Source organism: Coffea arabica, chromosome 4e, assembly GCF_036785885.1.
Source record: "Coffea arabica cultivar ET-39 chromosome 4e, Coffea Arabica ET-39 HiFi, whole genome shotgun sequence".
In the NCBI taxonomy this organism is placed as follows: domain Eukaryota; kingdom Viridiplantae; phylum Streptophyta; class Magnoliopsida; order Gentianales; family Rubiaceae; genus Coffea; species Coffea arabica.
The window spans coordinates 15,117,350-15,141,191 of NC_092317.1; the positions used below are offsets into that span (position 1 = coordinate 15,117,350).

At 36.7% G+C, this 23,842-nt stretch overlaps 3 long non-coding RNA genes and 1 pseudogene across 3 annotated transcripts; all 4 read left to right on the forward strand.

Annotated features, from left to right (window-relative positions):
- Positions 1 to 1,090: 1,090 nt before the first annotated feature.
- LOC140005725 (uncharacterized) lies at positions 1,091 to 2,083 on the forward strand. Its single transcript, XR_011813292.1, has 2 exons — positions 1,091 to 1,381; positions 1,463 to 2,083. It is a non-coding gene; the product is annotated as an uncharacterized lncRNA (long non-coding RNA).
- Positions 2,084 to 12,204: 10,121 nt separating this feature from the next.
- Positions 12,205 to 13,565, forward strand: LOC113740836 (WAT1-related protein At5g40240-like; annotated as a pseudogene).
- Positions 13,566 to 17,062: 3,497 nt separating this feature from the next.
- LOC140005726 (uncharacterized) lies at positions 17,063 to 17,799 on the forward strand. Its single transcript, XR_011813293.1, has 2 exons — positions 17,063 to 17,333; positions 17,420 to 17,799. It is a non-coding gene; the product is annotated as an uncharacterized lncRNA (long non-coding RNA).
- Positions 17,800 to 17,892: 93 nt separating this feature from the next.
- LOC113741538 (uncharacterized) lies at positions 17,893 to 18,420 on the forward strand. Its single transcript, XR_003460646.2, has 2 exons — positions 17,893 to 17,944; positions 18,223 to 18,420. It is a non-coding gene; the product is annotated as an uncharacterized lncRNA (long non-coding RNA).
- Positions 18,421 to 23,842: the final 5,422 nt, after the last annotated feature.

Consider the following 23,842-nt stretch of genomic DNA (forward strand, 5'->3'; position numbering starts at 1 on the left):
TTTTGTTATTGAAGAAGTTGCTTCTACTCTAGCTGCTAAAGCTTCCACGGGAAAGGGCGTGACTGTTACTTCAAAAATTGAAAATGGGTAGGTTATCCAACCCTATTTGAAAAAATAGATCAGGATATAGTTTTCAATTTTCAAAAATTGTGGCTACCTAATCCTACCCACACATGTGTAAGTCTGGTTAGGGTTACCAATGTACAAATCTGAACTAGAATTTATCTAGTCATTTACTAATAATTTAGGAAAAGTTTATTTGCACTCCTATTTTTATTAATCACACTCACAATATCACTCTAATCATATAATTTTCATTTATTAGACTACACGATAAAATAAATGGTGGAACTGTAAATTTAAAAAATAGAATGCAAATAACATTTCCCATAATTTAAGTTAGAATGTCTATTATACATCTTCTTTTTCATAACTTATAAACTTATTTACCTAACCTAAACTACCATTTATCTTTTCCACTTTCTATTTGGTTGGTAGGTTTTTAGAGTTGTAAGATTAAATACCTTAATTAATTTAAGAGTTAATCTTATATATACTGTTAGTGTGTATACTATTACGGTTAGATGCATGACACACATGCAAATTTTGAAATTTAAATTCAAATTTAGATTAGTTGTGATATATTTAACGGTAATAGTGTATACACTAACAATATGTAGAAGATTAATCCTTAATTTAAATAGACATTGTATTGTTTACTTTCTTTTCAATCTGATTCCGATTTTTTCTCCTACAATTAGAAGAAGATTAAGTCACTCTACATATCCGGTCGTATATCATAGGTTAACCCAGGTGAATTGAATTAGATTATGGAATGTAATTTTGTTGAGCTAGTACATGCAATTAGGATCAGTAAAATTGCAAATGAACTGGTTACCTGGTCCATGGATACTCCTATGTCCAGGTATTTCTTTTGCCTTTGATTCTTCTCCATTCTAAGTTTTATTTTTTTTCTTTGGTTTTACACTCTTATTCTTGACTTTATTGCTCCCTTCTTTTACTTGACCGTCATCACTCAATCAACTACCTCTTTGACTTGCCAGATGATAGAAGAACTCGTAAAACTCAAACTTGCTGTCTCAATGGCAGCCACTGAGCTTGTTACCGTTTCTTAGGAAACATCTTCCACTGATTCCAAGAGGACATTTACTACAAATATTGAAGCCAGTGATTCCTTAGGTTCCGGTGGAGAGGACTTCAAGGCAGCTGACCCCAAAGGACAAGACTCTGTCATCGTTAATTCTTCTAGCGCCCTCAAGTGCTAGTGGTGGGAGACATTGCTGGGAATAACGTTGAGGATGCAACAATTTTGGCCATAGCCAAATCTCATGATGCACTTGCCTCATTTAGGCCTCCTTAGGTTTGTTATTACTCGCCATCCGTCTTGCTATTGTCCCCATCTTTTCCATTATCTCCATCTTACTTTGTTTCTTTATTTCAGATTCCATCGACCAATGCTATCACGACCAACGTTAGGGTACCAGTACTGTCCTCCTCTCTACTTCTACTTTCATTTCGTCTCCTCTACCACTGAGCTCACTTTCTATTCTTATCCAAGTTCTCTCTTCCATCTTTGCTTTTGTTTTTACCAGCTCGCTAACCGTTCATCTTACTCAATCAACAATCCACATCATGACGTTTCCTATTGCTATGGCTCCTCTTACCATATCTAACCTTCCTCCCATGGTCAACTTTCCTTTCTCATCAGACACCCTTTAAGGCGTCATGCCCATCTTGCTAGTATTACCATCCTTTGGTTTTTGGCATCAATGACTTGGCCACCTACTTGTTTTCTTGGGCAAACAGATTTCCTCACACTGTTACCACAACCACCTCTCCACCAGTCCATTTCTTATAATTAGAAGAACTTCCTTCTCCCCTTCGCCTTTACAAGTCTAGTCTTATTCAGAATGAACAAACTAACTTTTTTTTTGTTCTTTGCCTTTAATAAATAAAAAAAAAATTTGTTGTATTTTGCCATATTGCTGTCTTAATATTTGCTCATCCTATATCTGTTTGTAATTGAAATTGACAATTATAGAGGCCTTGAAACCATTTCAAATTACTCATAGTGGGATATTATTGTCTAGTGTAAATGTAGCAGAGGTTCAATTTTTATTAGTTGGCACCATCACATTAATATTTAGGTTTAATGCGACACTTTGCCAGTTGGTACCCCCAAAAGTATTCCAAATTTTTTTGTTTTTCGAAAGAAGCATATAAAACTAGAGAGTCCATGGATTTGTTAAACTAAGGAACCGACCAAACTGGCACTGCTTGATTATCAGTTTTTTGTTAATTCATTAATCATCAAACCATTTTGACCCAATCTTGAGTATTGTATAGGTAATTCGGCATTTGTTAGTTACCAGTCTTGAGTATTAGAAGGAGTTAGTTATTGATGACTACCAGTTGTTACTAGTCAACTATAAAACTGGAGCCCACTGATGTACGGAGGATAACGAAAATTATGAAGCATTTCTGTTTCCTTCTCTCTCTGATCTCACTCAATCCTCTCTTACTCTGAATTCTCATTTCTCTTCTTAATCTCTTCTTCCCTTTTTCAATAATCTCACCATTATTCAATTCCTTAAGCTCAAGAGCTTGACAAATTGGTATCCAGAGCTATTGATCCTTGGAGCAAATTCTGCTATTCTAAATGGCAGAGAGCATAAGATTCGAGACACTAGAAGAACAAGTTAAAAGGCAGGAAATCAGGCTTCCAGAAATAATGGAATCTGTGCATTCTTCACAATCTGCATAGCAACAGATCAGAAATGAGATAAAACAAGAATTGGAGGAAAATAATAAGAGAATGGAGCATCTGGTGGTTGGAATGGAATAGAACTTCAGTTCCTTTATGGAACAGAAATTCAACTCCCTCGTGATGAAGATGATGTCAAGAAAAGAGAAAATGGGGGAAGATGATGAGAAAAAAGAAGATTGGATCAAATTTCATCGTTGCCAACCCCACCAAGCCACTTAAGACTGCAACCAGAATCTGAACTTCAAAGAACCTTCAAGAAGGAGATGAGTAAGTTCCAAGTTCCAAACCCTCCTAAGATTGATTTACAAATTTTTTCTGGGGAGAAAGAGATTGGTTGCGTAAATTTAATAAGTACTTTTTGAATTATCAAATTCCTGATGAACAAAAATTAGAAGTAATTGAGATGCACCTGGATGGAAAGGCTAATAGGTGGTTTCAAGGGGTCAAAATTGAAAAACCCAATTTGAGTTGGGAACAGTTCCGAGAATTATTGTGCAGCAGATTCAATGATAGAAATTGTATGGATGTTGTTTAGGGGTTTAATAAACTGCAACAGGAAGGCAATGTTGAAAAATATCAGGAAAGATTTGAGGAATTATAACCATTGATGATGATTAGGAATAAAAATCTTGTTGAGAATTATTTCATTTCCAGTTTCATAAGCGGTTTGAAGGAGGAAACTAAACCAATAGTGAGAATGCTAAAACCAACAACCTGGTCTGAGTCCTTTGAATTATCACAATGGCAAGAATACTCACTCAAAGTCCGAAGTAAGGGCACTAGGAAAACTCAGAAGGTGGTTGCAGAACATAAGTTTGGAATGATCAGATCCACAGCAACAACTGCAATGGGACGTAATATGTACAAGGTGCCTTTTGCTAGCACTTTCAAGATTCCAAATTCAAGAGTCATCAGGATGATTCTCGAGACCCCAAGAAAATTAGAGCCCAAGAAATTCAATATAGAAAAAATAATGGACTGTGTTTCAAATGTGGGAAAAAATATGGATTGGGCCATCAATGTAAGTTGGGACACTTAAATTTCCTGATATGTGAAGAAGAGGAGGAGTCTATATTTGAAAATGCATTAGGGGAACAGGATGAACAGATTGGAAATGTTGGTCAGACTATGAACATGTCTCTTTTTGCCTTATTTGAAGCACTTAAAAGGAAGACAATTACAGTGACTGAAAAATTGGATAATGAAGAAGTTCTGAAACTGCAACAGGAAGGCAATGTTGAAAAATATCAGGAAAGATTTGAGGAATTATAACCATTGATGATGATTAGGAATAAAAATCTTGTTGAGAATTATTTCATTTCCAGTTTCATAAGCGGTTTGAAGGAGGAAACTAAACCAATAGTGAGAATGCTAAAACCAACAACCTGGTCTGAGTCCTTTGAATTATCACAATGGCAAGAATACTCACTCAAAGTCCGAAGTAAGGGCACTAGGAAAACTCAGAAGGTGGTTGCAGAACATAAGTTTGGAATGATCAGATCCACAGCAACAACTGCAATGGGACGTAATATGTACAAGGTGCCTTTTGCTAGCACTTTCAAGATTCCAAATTCAAGAGTCATCAGGATGATTCTCGAGACCCCAAGAAAATTAGAGCCCAAGAAATTCAATATAGAAAAAATAATGGACTGTGTTTCAAATGTGGGAAAAAATATGGATTGGGCCATCAATGTAAGTTGGGACACTTAAATTTCCTGATATGTGAAGAAGAGGAGGAGTCTATATTTGAAAATGCATTAGGGGAACAGGATGAACAGATTGGAAATGTTGGTCAGACTATGAACATGTCTCTTTTTGCCTTATTTGAAGCACTTAAAAGGAAGACAATTACAGTGACTGAAAAATTGGATAATGAAGAAGTTCTGATACTGGTGTGATACAGGAAGTTCTAATAGCTATATCAGTAGTGAATTATTTATTGGAATGGATATAAATTACCAATTAGTCAGCCCTTTCTCTGAGATTGTGGGAAATGGAGTCTGCATAACCAGCAAGGCCATATGTCCAAATGTAATTTGGGGAATTAATCAACACAAATTCAGATTTGATCTCAAGGACATGGAATTGAGAGGCTGGGACATCATATTAGGAGTAGATTGGATGGTGCATTTCAGTCCTATTACATTTGATTTCCATCAATTAAGGATTTCTATGTACCATGAAGGAGAGGTGATTCACTTGCAAGGTAAAGCAGAAGATTGTGACATGGACTTAATCAGGGAAAAGGATTTGAGGCATTTCATTGAGTATAAAAGGTAGACAAGCATAACTATGGATTCCAAAATTAGTGAAAAGAAGGTTGAATGCCCTGTACCTGAAAAGATACAAGAACTTCTAAGTGAATTCGATGATGTTTTCCACTGAAACCAGAAGCATGACCATTCAAGTCAAAACCTTATAGATATCCTTATTTCCAGATTGAAAGACAGATTACTGAGATGCTAAAGAGTGGGATAATTAAACACAGCAACAGCCCTTTTGCTTCACCTGTGCTGCTGGTTAAGAAAAAGGAAGGCACTTGGAGATTTTGTGTAGATTACGGAAAGCTAAATGAAATCACTATCAAGGATAGATATCCCATACCTAATGTTGATGAGTTACTAGATGAGTTGGTAGGAGCTATGTTCAAAGCCAGTGTGGATTTGACAGCAGGATATCACATGATCAGAGTAAAATCTCAAGACACTTACAAGACAGCCTTTCAGATTTATTGTGGACGTTATGAGTTTCTTGTTATGCCATTGGGGATAACAAGTGCCCCAGCTACTTTTCAAGCATTAATGAACCAGGTATTCTAACCCTATTTGAGAAGGTTTGTTTTGGTTTTTTTTAATGATATACTGGTATACAGTCCCATACTGGAGTCCCATGTACAACATATAAGGACTATGTTGTCTGTCCCGAGAGAAAACCAGTTATATGGTAAGAAATCTAAATATGCCTTTACCCAATAGAGGATAGATTATCTGAGACACACCATCACTGATGAAGGTGTCAGTAAGGATCAGTGAAAAGTAAACAACATTATGCAGTGGCCTGAACCAAAATCAGTTAAGGAACTGAGGGGATTTTTAGGACTGACAAATTACTACATGAGGTTTGTACAACATTATGGTCTTATTTGCAAACAACTCACTGAATTGTTAAAAAAAAGAGGGCTTTAAATGGAACTCAGATGGTCAGAAAATTCTTTGACCATCTTAAAAAACTCAAGTGTTCAGCCCCAATTTTGAAACTACCAGATTTTCAGAAATCTTTTGTCATTGAAACTGATGCTAGTGGAGGGGGGAATTGGTGTTGTACTAATGCAAGATAGTCATCCTATTTCATTTTTAAGCAAGGCCCTGTCTATTAAGAACTTGGGATTATCAGTCTATGAGAAGGAACTGCTTGCTCTTGTCATGGCAGTTACTAAATGGAAGCATTATCAGGTTGGCTATCACTTAATCATAAGGACTGATCATCAATCATTAAAATATCTTTTGGATAAAAGAATTGAACACTACAATCCGGCACAAGTGGATGACAAAATTGCTTGGGTTGGATTGTGAGATGCAGTACAAAAAGGGGGCAAAAAACATGGTAGCAGATGCTTTATCTAGAAGACATGGAGAAATTGAAACAAGTACAGGAGAAGGGTCTTGCCTTGCTGTTTCAACTGTTAGACCTAATTCAATTGAAGAATTACAAAAGAGTTATGAAACAGATACCTACTACCAGGAATTAATGGCCCAGTTACTGTTGGACCCCAATTCTCAAGGACCTTATTCACTGGCTGATGGACTATTGAAGTAGCAAGGCAAATTTTATGTTAAAAAATGCTAATAGTATCAGAACTCAGCTTATTAAAATCCTACATGCATTAGCATTAGGTGGTCACTCAGGGGAAAGAAATTGCTGGCAAAGGATCAAAACCTTATTCCACTGGTCAGAAATGAAACAGGATGTGATAGCATTTGTGCAATACTGTGATCTCTGTCAGAGAAACAAATCAGAAAACATTCCTTATCCTAAGCTATTACAGCCTATACCAGTGCCAAAACAAGCATGGTCCCATATCTCAACGAACTTCATGGAAAAATTACCCAAATCTGAGTCATACCTTGCATGGATACAAACTTGTGCCTATATCTTTGGGGCCATATCTGGATTCAGTCATACCAACAGCTTCACACATGCTTCAAGGAAAGGAACAGGCCAATAGCATTAAGAAGCATTTGAATAGAGCTCAACAGAGGATGAAATACTTTGCAGACAAGCATAGAACTGAGAGGAGTTTTTCTGCAGGAGATTGGGTGTTTTTAAAGCTTCAACCATATAGACAACAAACAGTGACTATTAGGAAATGTTTATAGCAATCAGCCCAGTACTCCTTTACAAGTGGAGGAAAACATTGGCATAGTGCCTTACAAACTAAAGTTACCAGCAGGAACAAGATTGCATCCAGTTTTTCATGTGTCCTTGTTGAAAAAGAAATTGGGACCACTACAAAATAGCTCTCCTACGTTGCCAGAATTGAATGAACAAGATCAGTGTCCGCTGGAACCTGAAGCTATTCTTAAAAGAGAGTCATCCTTAGGGAGGGCAAACCAATTATCCAATTTATGATTAAATCACTTGAGCTACGATGAAATTCCATGGGAAGACAAGTCCTTCATTGAGCACTAGTTTCCTGAGTTCAAGACTTGAGGACGAGTCTTTTTCTCAGGGGAAGGCATTTTCAGGATAAGAAGAATTATTGTAATTGAGGTGCCAAATTGTAATAAATTCTGGATTGTAGTAGTTATGAATTATGTGAAAGTTAGGACGTTAGTTGAGCTATTAGAAAGAGTTAGTTATTGATAACTACCATTTGTTACTAGTCAACTATAAAACTGGGGCCCACTAATGTATGGAGGATAACGGAAATAATGAAGCATTTCTCTTTCCTTCTCTCTTTGATCTCTCTCAATCCTCTCTTACTCCGAATTCTCATTTCTCTTCTTAACCTCTTCTTCCCTTTTCAGTAATCTCACCGTTATTCAATTCCTTAAGCTCAAGAGCCTGACGCCTTGCTGAATTCTGGTCCAACTTGATGACCTTAGCCTTAAATTTTTATTCTTATCTAGTGTGGATCGGTGATGAAAAGACCATACGCCTCTGAGAAAGACGAGATTTTTAGATTGAGAGGATCATTCTTTTCTGTGGCGTCCTACTCTAGGTCTGACTAACAATTGCCATAAAAAATATCAAGGTAAGAAAGGAAGGAAAAGTTTCCTTGTCAGATGTTTGGGAGATTTTCATGAAATAGAAAAGAAAGAAAAGAAATAGATTTAGAAGGATAAAACTTGTGCTAAAGTTTAAAAAAATTTTCCGACCAAATTCAGGCAAGAAATGAAAGAAACTCGTTGAAAGCCTACTAATATATTTTAAATATCCATCTTGCCCTTAAAAACCTATTGCATGAATTTGTATTGATTTATATGCTCAAAATCATACCATTTCTTTTCAAAATTCCTAAACAACATTATAATCACTTTTCTTCTCTTTGTTTCTTTTCTTCTCTCTCATAATTTAAGTTTTCTCGTCCTTTACTTTTTTACCTAAACTCACAAACTAGCTATTAGGAAAAACACTCAATCAAAAACCTAGAGCCCTTTTATTCTAAATGGTATTGAAGTTGCCTTTAGGGGCAAGGGTCTATGAATTGGGAGTCCAGCCTTAGGTAATAGGATTCATTCTTTCTTCCCCAACAATTGTTCTTTATCGTCAAACTAAAGATTAAATTTTCACTACTATCTCTTTTAGATATTCTCATTCCTTGCTCAAGTTGCATTTGACCTAGGATCTTGTAGACTCTCTCTCTCTCTCTTTTTTTTTAGGGTTATCATCTTGGGACGCTGGTAGTTGTTCTTCATCATCACTTTGCTTGGCAGTCTCAACATTTTAGGGAACCCCTAGTACTCTGTAATGTAACAAATTGAAATAATATATGGTTTTATGTTGGATTTTTTTCGACAATAATTAAATATATACATAACAGAGATAACTGGCCAATGGACAACCCTAATTACCTAATGAAACTTGACTGACTTATTCCTTTTGGTGAAAAGACGAATGACACTTGAGCCAACAAAATAACGAGGCTAAGGTCACGAGGCGTAAGAGCAATTTAGCTCTTTACGCTGTCATAGTGCCAAGTACAAGAACTTTTTCTTATTCCTCTCATCAAGCAATATAGTTTCTCACACTTCGAAACTTCTCAATTTGCTCCAGTCATCATAAATTCTTTGGAATTTGTGTTAATTTGGTCTATCATTAATTAGATAAAGACCTTCTGCATTAAAGAGTAATAGTCTAGCAAAATGGGACAAAATTGAGCTACCGCCAGTTTGACTAAGTTATGAGCAGTATAGCAAAGTAAGGTAAAGTTGTAATAACTATTTGAGCAAATTGTCCAAATAGCCACTAAACTTTTAGCTTGGAGTACTTTCGGTCATCTTACTATTAAAAAATTAAACTTACACACTAAACTCAATAAAGTCTACATTTCTAACCATTCTGTTTATTTTTTTTTTAGTTAAAATTGATAGAGCACAAAACATGCACGAGCAAAATTATAGGGTCATTTTTGTCAACCTAGAAAATTATTTTTTTGTTCCCTTTTTTCATTAGTTTTCCTTGTACTTCTTAACCATTTCCTCTCGAAAACCCTAGATTTGCACCAAGAAAAGAACAACATGAACTGTCAAATTTAAATCTAGCTCTGTTAAATTCCTTTTTTTCTCTCATTGTTTACAGCTCAATTAAATCTATCTTGGTCGAAGGGAGAGGAGGGATGTTTGGATAATTGGAAGAAATGAGAGATGGAAAGAAAACTCCACAGCAAAATTGTTTGGAAGCCTGAGAGGCATTCTCGAAGTTAAAATTGTTGCCACTCTTGAGCTAAGAGTAGGCATTGAACGTAAAAGAACTGCTTGGTACTTTCTTTCTTGCAAAGCTTAATAGGAAAAATTCATGTGGGTTTTTCTCAAAGATCTCGTTCAAAAAAAAATGTCATTTGAAAAGAACTAAAAAAAAATAATTAAACAATTGTTGAAGTAAATCTCTTTGAGAGTTACCCAATTGCAGTGGATATGATGGCTGGAGCTGGTGATTGTGGGGCAAGTGTTGGGCATGTTGGGTTAGTGGTAGCGTCTATGAAGAAGAAGAAAATTTTTAAAAGCCAATTAAATTTTTACAAACTTGGTATTTGACTTGCAATAGAGTTGTGCTGACAAATTTATCCTTGGTTTTGCTCGTACCTCACTCCCCTTCTCGTTTCCGTCAAGTTTTTACAGTAGAAGCCAGATGTAATGGCAAGAAATATATGCTTTTTGTTGAGTTCAGTGGGTAAGTCTAAATTTTCAATAATTGGAAGACCAAAAGTATACAAAGTTAAAAATTTAGTGGTTATTTGGATAATTTGTTCCAAATATTGGGGAGGAAGTGCTAATTGCCAATAGTCAAGGGGGCAAAATAGAATTAACCCTACCAAAATTTATTAGTAAGAAATGAATATTGTGAAAGCTTTATTCCACAGAAAGGTTCATATTATACGAAGCAGAATAATGTAATATTTTTTAAATATTTTATAACTCTATGTAAACTTCTTGTACATCTTTACAACAAATGTATGATATTTTGTTATTGCTCATATGAGTTTCATATGTAATAATTGTATTTCTGTTGTTAAGTTTTATAAGTAATTCATGTAGAGTTGCGCCTTATTCATGTAGAGTTGCTAATGACAACTATTTGTGCCCTTGATCTATATTATACTACCTTTTTTTAGTGACATCATACTACGTAATCGTGTGTAATAGGTAATTTTATACATGTAATATAAGTCTTTTTTTCTTCTTTTTTTTTGGGTGGAGCATGAGGCAACATAAGCCTTAACCAGTGTTGTTGATTAGATACTTGACCTTTTTCAAACCAAATGGATGTAACATATGTATCTTTAATTTTAGACATAACATGACCAGATGGATCCAGCCAATTTTCATCGGGTCCGTTTGAATTGCTTTTTTTTAGGAGTTTTTGAATAAAATTGTAGTGTGATAATTTGATGCATGTGATATAAAAAGGTGATTGGATAATGTATTCACGGAAAACGTAAAAAAAAATTTATAAAAAATCACAATCCAAACAAGGCGGATAAAAATTGGAAATAACATATGTAAGCTAGATTAAAATTATTGCTTTATTCAACATAAAGGTCCATATCATACCGAGCAGAATAATGTAACTTTTTTGAACATTTTATAATTCTATGTAAACTTTTTATACATCTTTACAACAGAAGTGTGATATTTTGTTACTGCTCATATGACTTCCATATGTAATAATTGTATTTCTGTTATTAAGTTTTATAAGTAATTCATGTAGAGTTACGTCTTGTTCAAAGAGTATTACATCGATCAGAACGATTGCTACTGACAACTGTTTGTGCCCTTAGTCCATATTATACTACCTTTTTTTAGTGACATCATACTATCTAATCGTGTGTAATAGCTAATTTTATACAGGTAATATATGTCTTTTTTTTCTTTTTTTTTTGGGTGGAGCATGAGGCAACATAAGCCTTAACCAGTGTTGTTGATTAGATACTTGACCTTTCTTTCAGACCAAATGGATATAACCAGATAGATCCAGTCAATTTTCATGTTTAAATTGCTTTTTTTAGGAGTTTTTGAATAAAATTGTACTGTGACAATTTGATGCATGTAAGATAAAAAAATGATTGAAAAATGTGTTCACGAAAAACTTAAAAAAAACTTTTGCGAGAAACCACAATACAAACAAGACCGATAAAATTGGATATAACATATTACTAGATTAAAATCATTGCTCACCATTAATTCAACGTGAATCACATCGAAAACGTTGATTAGTAATTAATAGAATCAACAGCTCTGCAATGATTGTGCATGTGGAGAAAGTTGATCAAAATGACCAAAGGGCAAAAGCAACCACTGAAAAAATAAAGATAACAGTACAAGAAGCGCACAGAAACAGACACTCTCTCACCATTTGACAGTCAGAAGATTCAGAATCAGAACAAACAGGGAGGTGGGTGTGAAGTCCTATGTGGTACAAATGGTGCCACTTACAGCCATGGCGATAGTGGAATGTTATAGACGCTGGCTTATCCACACCGAGCAAAGTAGCCATGTCCGAAGGAACGAGTCACTTTGTCTTTGTTGTGTACTCAAATGCTATTGCCACTTTATTCTCTTCCCTTTTTCCTTCGTCTTTGAAAGGTGTATTTGACCTCTTTAATTTTCTCTTCCCATTCAAACAATTTGAGCTGATTTTCAAGATTCCATTTTCAGAAAAATTAGGCCACATCTCAATTTGTCTCTCCTGTGTAAATTTTTCCTCCTCAGCCTCCTTGGGTATGTATTTTTGAATCCAACTGCTACATTTTAATTTTCTGTCTTGTTATTGAAATGGGCTGCACTCTTTTTTCTTTGTTGCTGAATTTCTGAAATAAATTACGCTTTTGCGGGATTACTATTATGCAGAATTGTGTGTTTACTGATATAAGTTACAGCTCTCCCACACTTGGATCTGCAACGACCAACTTAATCCCAGCTTTTACATTTTTGCTTGCTGTTATCTTCAGGTATCTCCTCGACCCTTTTTTTTTTTTTTTTTTGTAAATTTCCCCCTTTAATCCCCAAGCCTTACGGCTGTAAATTTTTGTTGGGAAGATACCCTTTTTTTTTTTTTTTTTTTTTTTTTTTTGTAACTGGTATGAGTCAATTCTTTATTGGGATTCTTAGTTTTGAATCTCGTTAGGTATTTATATATAAAACTTTTAAACAGACGAAGATGAAGGGAAAACAAATAAGCTTTAAATATATAATATTTGCTCATAATCGCCTAATTTGGGGTATGATAGAAAATTTTGCTAACGCATGCTAGAGTTTGGAATATTTGAAAATCAATCATGAAAAAAAATTTATTTGAGAAGATTAAATCTAGACACTATAGTTACTAGATGCATGTCCGTTTTCTTTTATAGGATGGAGAAATTGAACTTGAGAAGCTCAAGAAGTCAGATCAAAATCATTGGAACTCTGGTGTCAATTGCATGAGCACTGGTTTTAACCCTTTACAAGGGTCCTTCAATTGGCTCTTTTGTAACGAATTCCCTTTCACCTCCATCTGAAAGCTCTCATCGGCCTTTAAACTCTTCCTCCTATCTATTGGAAGTGAGAAATAATTGGGTTATTGGAGGCTTCTTCTTTGCAACTGCTTGTTTATCCGTCTCATTTTGGAACATTTCTCAGGTAAGTGCTATCAAGAATACCAGTCACAGATTCGTTTTTCAGAAATTCAGATGGACTAATATGTTACTCTGCACTCTTGTGAAGGCAGCACTGCTTAAAGGGTACCCCTCTCAGTTAACTACAGCAGCAGTCTATTGCTTATTTGGCTCCATTCAAAGCGCTGGAGTTTCTTTAATTGCAGAGAGAAACAACCCAAATCCTTGGAAACCAAGGCCAGATATTGAAGTCATTACAATTGTCTGCTCGGTTCGTACTGCAAACAAGGATTCGATTCTGATTCAATTTAACTTTTGGCTAGAAAACCAAATAAAGCTCGATGATAGGATCATATTTCTTCCTTCTCCTTTTATAATGGGAATTTGATTCTCTAAGTTTGCCTTTCGCTCTCCCCGTAAAATGAAATAAATAAAGGACAAATCAATTTTTGTTGTGACAAATGAATGCATTTTAAGTGATCTGATATTTCACAGGCTGTATTCGGAAGCATTATGACATTTTGTGCGCAAACTCGGTGAATACAAACTTAGCGTATTCACAGGAAAGGCCCCGTATTTGTGGCTATGTTCAAGCCTCTCGGCATAGCAATTGCTGATTTGCTGCAATGATGAGTGTCATCATCCTTGGCGACACACTCCATGTTGGAACGCAAGATATCTCTCAACATTGCTCTGCTGTGTATCAAGTCAAACCACTGACACCAGTTCATAATACAGCCAGTAGACCTACTTAATTACATTTGTGAACTTCGAAAATGCAAGTCAAAAGGTTCTTCAATGATGTGGAAAGTTTTGCTAAGACAATTTGCATTACAAGGAACAGAATTTCAGTGGGTGATCATAAAGACATAGAGAGGCACTTCATATGATTTTGGATGCCATAAGAATAAACAGATCAAAAAGGAGATTTTCAACCAGGTGCACTTAAGTTTTTTGTTTCTTTTGCAGTGTAATTGGAGCAGTGATAACCAACTACTTCTAGAGTACTTGGCCACCAGGGAGAGGTTTAAAGCTCTCCTTGGATGTAGGTCAAGGAATCAAATCCCTTGACTTGCATTCTTGTACAGAATTTCTCTCCTTGGGTATCGGTAAGGATTTGCATTCTTGTTCAAGATTTTCTAAAAAATTCCCCTTAGTGTAGAGTAGGAGTAATGTAGAATAAAATTATCGTGGCCGAAAAAAAAAGGTTTGAAGCAGTGATAATAATTGTCGGATTTTATCGAGTCATCTGGGCAAAGTCTATGATATTGTTCGTCAGGTTCTCTCCCGCGTGAGAGTTTCAAAATTTTCTCTCTATTGGGAACTGTGCCTTGTCTCCTTCTTTTGGGAGTTTCTCTCCCACGCGAAAGTTTCAAAATTTTCTCTCTATTGGAGATTGTGCCTTGTCTCCGTCCTTTGGGAGTTGAAGTTCCTGTCTAAAAATCTAACAAGCTTCTCTTGGGAATTGTGCCTTGTATTCTTCTTTTGGGAGTTGAAGTTCCTGTCTAAAAATCTGACAAGCTTGCAAAGCAATAAACAACACTGAAGCCCAAACATATGCGAATTAAATACATAGAAGTGCGTCTGCTCAAACTCAACATAAATGGGGCTCTTAAAGGCAAAGACAAAGATTCTCCCAGTTCCAATCCTGATTGGCTGATGGAGGGTGTAATAATCAGCAAAGAATTCCACTTTTCCTTCACTCTACCTTGATTTCAGCCTAGACAGATAGTTCCAAAATTATCACATGATAGATCTAGCCTAGTAGTTGTAGTACTCCTTTCTTCTAGCTTTATTCCTGGTTATTATTATAAACAAAAATAGTAGCAAGAAGGTTTTTATTTTTTTAAAAAAAGGTAGAAAGCTTTTTTTGGTTTTAGAGTCTGTGTTTTCTTAGCTATATGAACATACTAGTTTTCCCTATACTGTTGAGTTTTCTCAGTGATGGCTTTCAACTAGACCAAGATGGAGAAAAACCTAGATTTCCCTAAATAAACCTCTGTGCCTTTTGTCCTTGAACTATTTTGAAATATTCTGGTATATGGTATTCCTAAAGGATAATTGAAAGGTGAGTTATAGCTGATGAACTCACAGAAATCTTGCAAAAATTTGCTCTATCCAACATGGAGATGGACGGAGCTGAAATTCATCTAGGAGATGTTGGACCTAGTGTAAAAGAAAGTGGGGAGAACCTGGTGAAAGAATGAAAAGAGAAAAGATTATTAACTTTGTTGGGGTAAAAAATTTTGTCACTTTAGCTTTGGGATATCCAAAAGGTCTAAAAGTGGTGGAACAAGGAGCAAACCCTTTCCATTTTTCATCCCCAATGAGAAAGACAGGGACAGGATCCTAAAAAGAGATCCATGGATTATTATCAAATTTTGGTATAAAGACAATGGCTTGACGGATTTAAGGAGGAGGACGCAAAATTCAACATTGCCCCACTATGGATTCAGGTATGGAGCAACCTATATACTGGATATCTAAGGAAGGGGGAAAAAAGATAGCCTCAGTCTTTCAGGAAACTAGAGAAGTTGTAATACATCAACGACGAGGAAAGGAAGGTTGGCATATCTATTTACTGGTAATGATGGATATTTCTCTGCCATTAGTGAGAGGAACTGCTGTCAAACTGGAAGGAAAGGTGAAATGAATAAGCTTTAAGTTTGAGAGATGTATTGATTTCTATTATGAATATCAAAGAATAGGTCACAGTGAAAGGAACTGCAAGGAAATAGTGCTAGTGGAAAAGCGTAAATTGGAAAACCAATTTGGTCCATGGCTTAGAGCAGGCAATGGTAAAAGATCACCCCAAAAAGAATTGAGAGAATAGGTTATAGCACAAGTTTCTTCAAACAAACAAAGGTAGGGTTTCAAAGATGGGGAATTGATTCAAAAATCAAATGGAAAGAAACTAATGAAGCAGGACAAACTAGCAAAAATGAGACAGAAACCAGTGTTTCAAGAAAAAACTCTTCAAGCAAACATGGAGAAAATGTCATTTGGACAAAGGAAAAACAAATGAGGAAAAGTCCAACACGTGCAGACTTGACCAAAGAGGAAAAAAGGAACAAAAAAACAAATACTATGATGCCTGAAGGAGAACAAGAATCAAGGTACAGAAAGGAATTTGGAACAAAGAAGCAAGGAAATGGAAGATGAAGAAATGCAGGCGAATGGGAATTTGGATGTCCAAGTGGTAAAGACTAATCAAAAAACCACAAGACGGACCAGAAAGCAACTGAAATCACCTAACATCATCAGACAGCCTCTGAGAGAAATACAGAATAGTGTGAAAATATGATTGATGTGGAGGTGGGAAACATGATAAAAAAAAAAAAGGTTAAAGTGAAGACAATTGAAGAAAACTGTGCAGTTGCAGCAGAGGGGGTGGAGACTATCAATGGTATCAATGGCAGAGATTGTGGCAGAGGTTATGGGAAAGATTGTGGCAGATATTATGGGAAAGATTATGGCAGATTATATGGCAGAGGTTATGGGAAAGATTATGGCAGATTATGACAGACATTGTGGCTAAAATCTGTATATATTTCTTACCTAGAATAGAAAATCGGTTACAATAGTTGTATATTAGGTCAATCAATCAAGTATATATAGGGATTTACCAAAAATAGATTGTACAGGAATTCTTATTTAATAGAAAGGACCAGGAAGAGGAAAGCATCCGATTCCAGTCAATTTACTCAAATTTTGTCATGGTATCACAGCCTACCTTTTGAATCTATAAGATATTTTGAGTATTTTTTTTTCTATAGCTTTTTGGGTTGATTTCGAATCAACATTCTGGTTTTGATATTTCTTAGTTTATCAATCTGTGATTTCGGATTTGCATTTGAGTTTTGTTAAAGATGGCTGCTGAGAATTCTTTTGGAAGACAATCTGCAGAGACTTTGGGTATCAGACTTGCAGGGAAGAATTATGCAACATGGGAATTTCAGTTCAGAATGTTTCTGAAAGGGAAGGAGCTTTGGGGTCACATTGATGGGTCTTCTACTGCTTCTGGAACTGAGAAAGAAATAAGTCAATGGGAATCAAATGATTCACGAATTATTTCATGGATTTTAGCATCCATTGAACCTCATATGGTGAACAACTTACGTTCATTTAATACTGCAAAGGAGATATGGAATTTTCTGAAACGCATATATCATCAACACAACACTGCAAGACGATTTCAGCTTGAACTTGATATCAGTAAGTTCAGTCAAGGTAATCTCTCTATTGAGCAATATTATTCTGCGTTTCTAAATCTGTGGGGTGAATATTCTGATATCATCTACTTTGAGATACCTAAGGAGGCCTTAGCAAGCTTTCAAAAAGTTCATCAAGTTAGCATGCGTGATCAGTTTTTGATGAAACTGAGGCCAGAATTTGAGACTGCTCGGGGTGGATTGCTGAATCGAAATCCAGTTCCTTCTTTGGATGTGTGTGTTGGTGAGTTGTTACGGGAAGAACAAAGATTGGCTACACAGTCAATTCTAAGTGCAGCTGGTGGGACATCCGAGGTTGTCAATGTTGCTTATGCTGCACAAGGAAGGAATAGAGGAAAGGGACAAATGCAGTGCTACAGCTGCAAGGAGTTTGGCCATATTGCTCGCAATTGTGGTAAGAAATTCTGCAGTTACTGTAAGCAAAGTGGACATATTCTCAAGGAATGTCCTACACGTCCGGAAAACAGGCGAGCCAAGCTTTTCAAGCTACTGTTCCAGATGCTCCTGTTATTGGTCCGACATCTACAATCAGCCAGACTGTTATGACCCCAGAAATGGTCTAGCAGATGATTCTTACTGCATTTTCTGCCCTTGGACTTCAAGGTCAAGGTAAGCCAGCTTCATCTACTTGGTTTATCGACTCAGGAGCGACCAATCATATGACTGGTTCATCTGATTTTTTACAAAATTTGCGGCCCTATACTGGTTGCCAAAATATTCAGATTGCTAATGGTAGTAATCTTCCAATTACAGCTATTGGTGATATTGGACATTCTTTTCGCCATGTATTTGTTGCTCCTAAGTTGTCTACTAATTTAATCTCTGTTGGACAGCTAGTGGAGAATCATTGTGATGTACATTTCTCTCGTGGTGGTTGTCTTGTGCAGGACCAGATGTCGGGGAAGGTAATCGCGAAGGGGCCTAGAGTGGGAAGATTATTTCCATTGCAATTTACTGTTCCTAGAACTTTATCTTTAGCCTCTATGATTGTTGACAATAAGGCTGAAATTTGGCATAGACGATTGGGTCATCCAAATAATGTCATTTTATCTGATTTAATAAAGCGTGGTTTTCTTGGTGCTAAAGATCAAGGTTTTGCTCATGCATCATCTCTTGATTGTTCTGTGTGTAAATTGGGGAAGAGTAAGATGTTACCTTTTCCTACTTCTGTTGGTTGTGCTAGTGCATGCTTTGAGATAATACATAGTGATGTTTGGGGTATTACTCCTGTCATTTCCCATGCGCAGTATAAATACTTTGTGACATTCATTGATGACTATAGTCGGTTCACATGGATATATTTCATGCGCACTAAAGCTGAGGTGTTTACTGTTTTTCAAACCTTTGTGGCTTACATTGAGACACAGTTTTCCACTTGTATTAAGATCTTACGGTCTGATAATGGTGGGGAATATGTGTCACATGACTTCCAAGCCTACTTGCAACACAAAGGGATTGTATCTCAGAGATCATGTCCTTATACCCCTCAACAAAATGGGGTGGCTGAACGCAAAAACCGCCATTTGTTGGATATGGTTCGAACATTACTCTTGCAATCTTCTGTACCCCCTAGATTTTGGGTTGAAGCTTTGTCAACTGTTGTGTATTTGATTAATCGATTGCCTTCTCAACAATTGGGTTTTGATTCTCCTTATTATCGTCTTTTTGGTGTACATCCTAATTATCACATGCTACACACATTTGGTTGTGTTTGTTTTGTTCACCTACCACCTCCTGAGCGCCACAAGCTTGCAGCTCAGTCAGTTCGGTGTGCCTTTATGGGATATAGCACCACTCAAAAAGGATTCTTATGTTATGATGCTGTTGCTAATTGTTTGCGTGTCTCTCGACATGTCATTTTCTTTGAACATGAGTACTATTTTCAGCAGCACACTTTTCCTTCCCACAATGTTGTTTTTCCTAGCTTTGATGATATCTCTTCACCAATTCAACGATTTAGACCTGGCATTGTCTATCAACGTCGACGACCTCCATCAGTAGAAATCCTTCCCGATCCTGCTCCACTGCCTCTTACCACTTCTGATGATTCTGTGACTCTGCGACGATCTTCCCGTATCAGCAAACCTCCTGATAGGTATGGTTTCTCTGTCGCTTTAGTTGACACTGCAGTACCTTCCTCTTATTCTCAAGCAACTAAACATGCATGTTGGGTAAAAGCTATGGACGCAGAACTTCAAGCTCTTTTGGAGAATCATACTTGGGACATCGTACCATGTCCTACTGGTGTCAAACCCATTGGCTGTAAATGGGTCTATTCCACTAAACTACGGTCCGATGGAACGCTTGATAGACATAAAGCGAGATTGGTGGCCCTTGGTAATCGACAGGAATATGGAATCAATTATGAGGAGACATTTGCTCCTGTAGCAAAGATGACTACGGTACGACTTGTTCTTGCTATTGCTGCTTCTAAGGGATGGTCACTGCGACAGATGGACGTTAAGAATGCCTTTTTACATGGAGATCTGAAAGAAGACATTTATATGACTCCACCACCAGGGTTATTCTCCACACCTTCAGGTGATGTTTGTAAGTTGAAACGATCACTCTATGGTTTGAAACAAGCTCCACGTGCTTGGTTTGATAAATTTCGTTCCACACTTCTTGGTTTCTCCTTTGTCCAAAGCCAGTATGATTCCTCTTTGTTTCTTTGCAAGACATCTAAAGGCATTGTCATACTTCTTGTATATGTTGATGATATTGTTATTACCGGGACTGATTATGCATTGATTTCTCAACTTCAAGACCATCTTCAACGTTGTTTCCATATGAAGGACCTGGGTTCTTTACAGTATTTTTTAGGTCTTGAGGTATATTCTAGTTCCACCGGTATTTTCTTAACCCAGCACAAATACATTCGGGAGTTAATTGCTTTGGCTGGTCTTCAAGATGGTCGATCCGTTGATACCCCTTTGGAAGTGAATGTTAAGTATCGTCATGATGAAGGTGATCTTATCTCTGATCCGTCTTTATATCGACAGCTGGTGGGTAGTCTAAACTACCTGACTATTACTCGCCCTGATATCTCTTTTGCTGTTCAACAAGTTAGTCAGTTTATGCAAGCACCTCGGCACCTTCATTTGGCAGCTGTTCGCTGCATTGTTCGCTATTTGAAAGGCACTTCTTCTCGTGGTCTTTTCTTTCCAGCAAACTCTCCTATTCGCTTGATTGCATATAGTGATGCTGATTGGGCTGGTTGTTCTGATACTAGACGTTCAGTTACTGGTTGGTGCATGTTCCTTGGTACTTCTCTCGTTTCCTGGAAAAGCAAGAAGCAAGACAGGGTGTCTAAGTCTTCTACGGAGTCTGAGTATCGTGCTATGTCTTCTGCATGCTCTGAAATTGTTTGGCTCCGTGGATTGTTAGGTGAGCTCGGGTTTCCTCAAAAAGGGTCTACACCGCTTCATGCCGACAACACTAGTGCAATTCAAATTGCGGCTAATCCAGTATTTCACGAGCGTACCAAACACATTGAAGTGGATTGTCACTCTATTCGTGAATCATATGATGCTCAGGTCATCTCTCTTCCGCATATCCCCACTGATCTCCAGATTGCGGATGTGTTTACTAAAGCTCTCTCCAAAAATCGTCATCACTTTCTTGTTGACAAATTGATGCTTGTTGATCAGCCAGCATCAATTTGAGGGGGGATATCAATGGTATCAATGGCAGAGATTGTGGCAGAGGTTATGGGAAAGATTGTGGCAGATATTATGGGAAAGATTATGGCAGATTATATGGCAGAGGTTATGGGAAAGATTATGGCAGATTATGACAGACATTGTGGCTAAAATCTGTATATATTTCTTACCTAGAATAGAAAATCGGTTACAATAGCTGTATATTAGGTCAATCAATCAAGTATATATAGGGATTTACCAAAAATAGATTGTACAGGAATTCTTATTTAATAGAAAGGACCAGGAAGAGGAAAGCATCCGATTCCAGTCAATTTACTCAAATTTTGTCAGAGACCAACCTATTTTGGTCTCCAAAGGACAAATAAGGTTGCTAGTGTGGAATTGTCAAGACAGGGAGCCCTTTACAATTCCTCAGCTAAAGGAGGCTTGCAACCTCCTCTCTCCAAATCTGATTTTCCTCTATGAGACTAAAAATAGACAACCTTTTAAGGAAAAAGTAAAAAGACAGTTGAGATTTGATGAATATGTTATAGTTGAGTTTATGAATAAAGTTGAGGGCATGACAGTTATGTGAAACAATGATTTCAAAGTGATTGAGGTGCTAACAACTACTTTCACCATAGAAGTACACATTTTGGATCCAGAAAAATACATGGATTGGTGGTTTATTGGCATTTATGCTAGCACTGATAATCAAATCAAAAGAAACCAATGGAAAGTTATTGAAAGGAGGAAGGAACTGTGGGGTACCAGATGGATGATTGCAGGGAATTTTAATGGTATCACTTCAAATGAGAAAAAATGGGATGGAAGAAGAAGGGGGGAAGGAAGTTTCAGAGAGTTTAATGGTTTCATAGAAAAAAATGAGTTTATTGACCTAGACTTTGAAGGTAATCCCTAGACCTAGAGCAATCATTGGTCAGCTGAAGGGGAGATTAAACAAAGGTTGGAGAGAGCTTTTGGAAACAATGCTTGGAGCCAAATGATTGATAGAATTAGAGTCAAGCATATAGAAAATCTTAGTTCAGATCATAATATGATTTTTCTGGATTTCGATCCTCAATCTGAAAAGAGGAAAAAAAACATTTTTATTTGATAGAAGATGGTTGAAAAAGGACGGCATTGAGCAGGTAGTTAGAATGCTTGGGAAGAGGATCAGGATGGATCCTACATTTACAAAGTAACTAGAAAAGTTGCAAATTGCAAAGTGGCTATTTTGAAGTGAAAAGGCAATTTCCAAGAGAATGCCAGGCAAAGGATAGAAAGAATTAAAAAGCAGCTGGAGGAAATGACGAAGTCTGATTGCCACAACAAAAAAGATAGGCTACAGGAGTTGAAGACTCGGTTAAAAGAAGATTACAATGAAGAAGAACTTTTCTGGAACCACAAATCAAGGAGCCAATGGTTGAAGGAGGGTGACAAGAGCACACACTTTTTTCCACTCCAGTTTGAAGGGTAGAAGAAGGAGAAATAAACTGCGGAGAACTCTTAGGGAGGACAAATCATAGGCCAACACAAAAGAGGAAATAGGTGAGGAGCTGGAAAACTACTTTAAAAATCTTTTCTGCAGTAAGGGAATAGATCATAAAGTGGAAGACAAATTTTGGATAATGTTTTTTTGTCTCATGAGTATATGCACTATCTCAAAAACAAAAGGCAAGGATCTCAAGGGTTTATGGCTTTGAAATTAGATATGCCAAAGGTTTATGATAGGGTGAAATGGAACTTTTTGGAAGCAATTATGGCAAAAGATGGGCTTCTATGATAAATGGATTAACTAGATTATGGCTTGCATCTCAATAGCTTCTTACTCTTTCAACATAAATGGAGAATCAAAAGGATATGTCATACCTACTGGAGGGATCAGGCAAGGTGATCCCTTATCACCTTATTTATTCCTCCTAGTTTCTGAAGGCTTCTCAAACCTACTAGCTGAAGCAATGAGGAATAAACAACTAAGTGGAATGAAAATAAGAAGAAATGGACCCTCAGTCACTTATCTTTTCTTTGCTGATGATTCATTGATTTTTGCAAGACAAAGACCAACCAAGCAAAAGAAGTAATGAGAATTCTGAAGATGTATGAACAAGGATCAGGTCAAATGATCAATCTGGACAATTCCTCAGTGATCTTCAGCAAGAACATGGAACAGGAAAAACAAAAGGAAATCTGCAGAAGATTGGGAAATATACAAGTGGTGAAACAAGGGAAGTACTTAGGATTGCCCATGGTAATTACAAGAAATAAGGAACAAATGTTTGGCTTCATCAAAGAGAACTGCTAGAGAACTATGAACAGTAGGAGGAATAAAATGCTAAATCGAGTAGGAAAAGAGATTCTCATGAAAGCTATCACTATGGCAATGCCAATTTATGCAACGTCATGTTTCAAGCTTCCAGTAAAACTGTGCAGAGACATAAATGCAATAATGGCAAATTCTAGTGGGGGGGAAGAGAATGGAAAAGGAAAAATTCAATAGTGCTCCTAGAAAAAATTAACAACTAAGAATGATAATGGTGTACTAGGATTCAGAGATCTTCAAAGATTCAATAAGGCACTGCTTGGTGAATAGGTATGGAGGTTACTAACATGCCCAAATCTGCTGGCAAGTTATTAAAACAAAGTACTATCCCAAAGAGTCAATATTGAACTGCAAAGTGAAGAATAATGTATCTTGGATACAGCAAACCTTAATGGGAGCAAGAGAAGAGGTAAATAAGGGAGCTAGAAAGAAAATTCGAAATAGGAGAAGCACAAGAATCTAGAAAAATGCATGGCTACAGGATTGCAGGCTTGGAAAATTAAATTCACCTAAGCCTCATGATTGCAAGCCTAACGAAGTGGA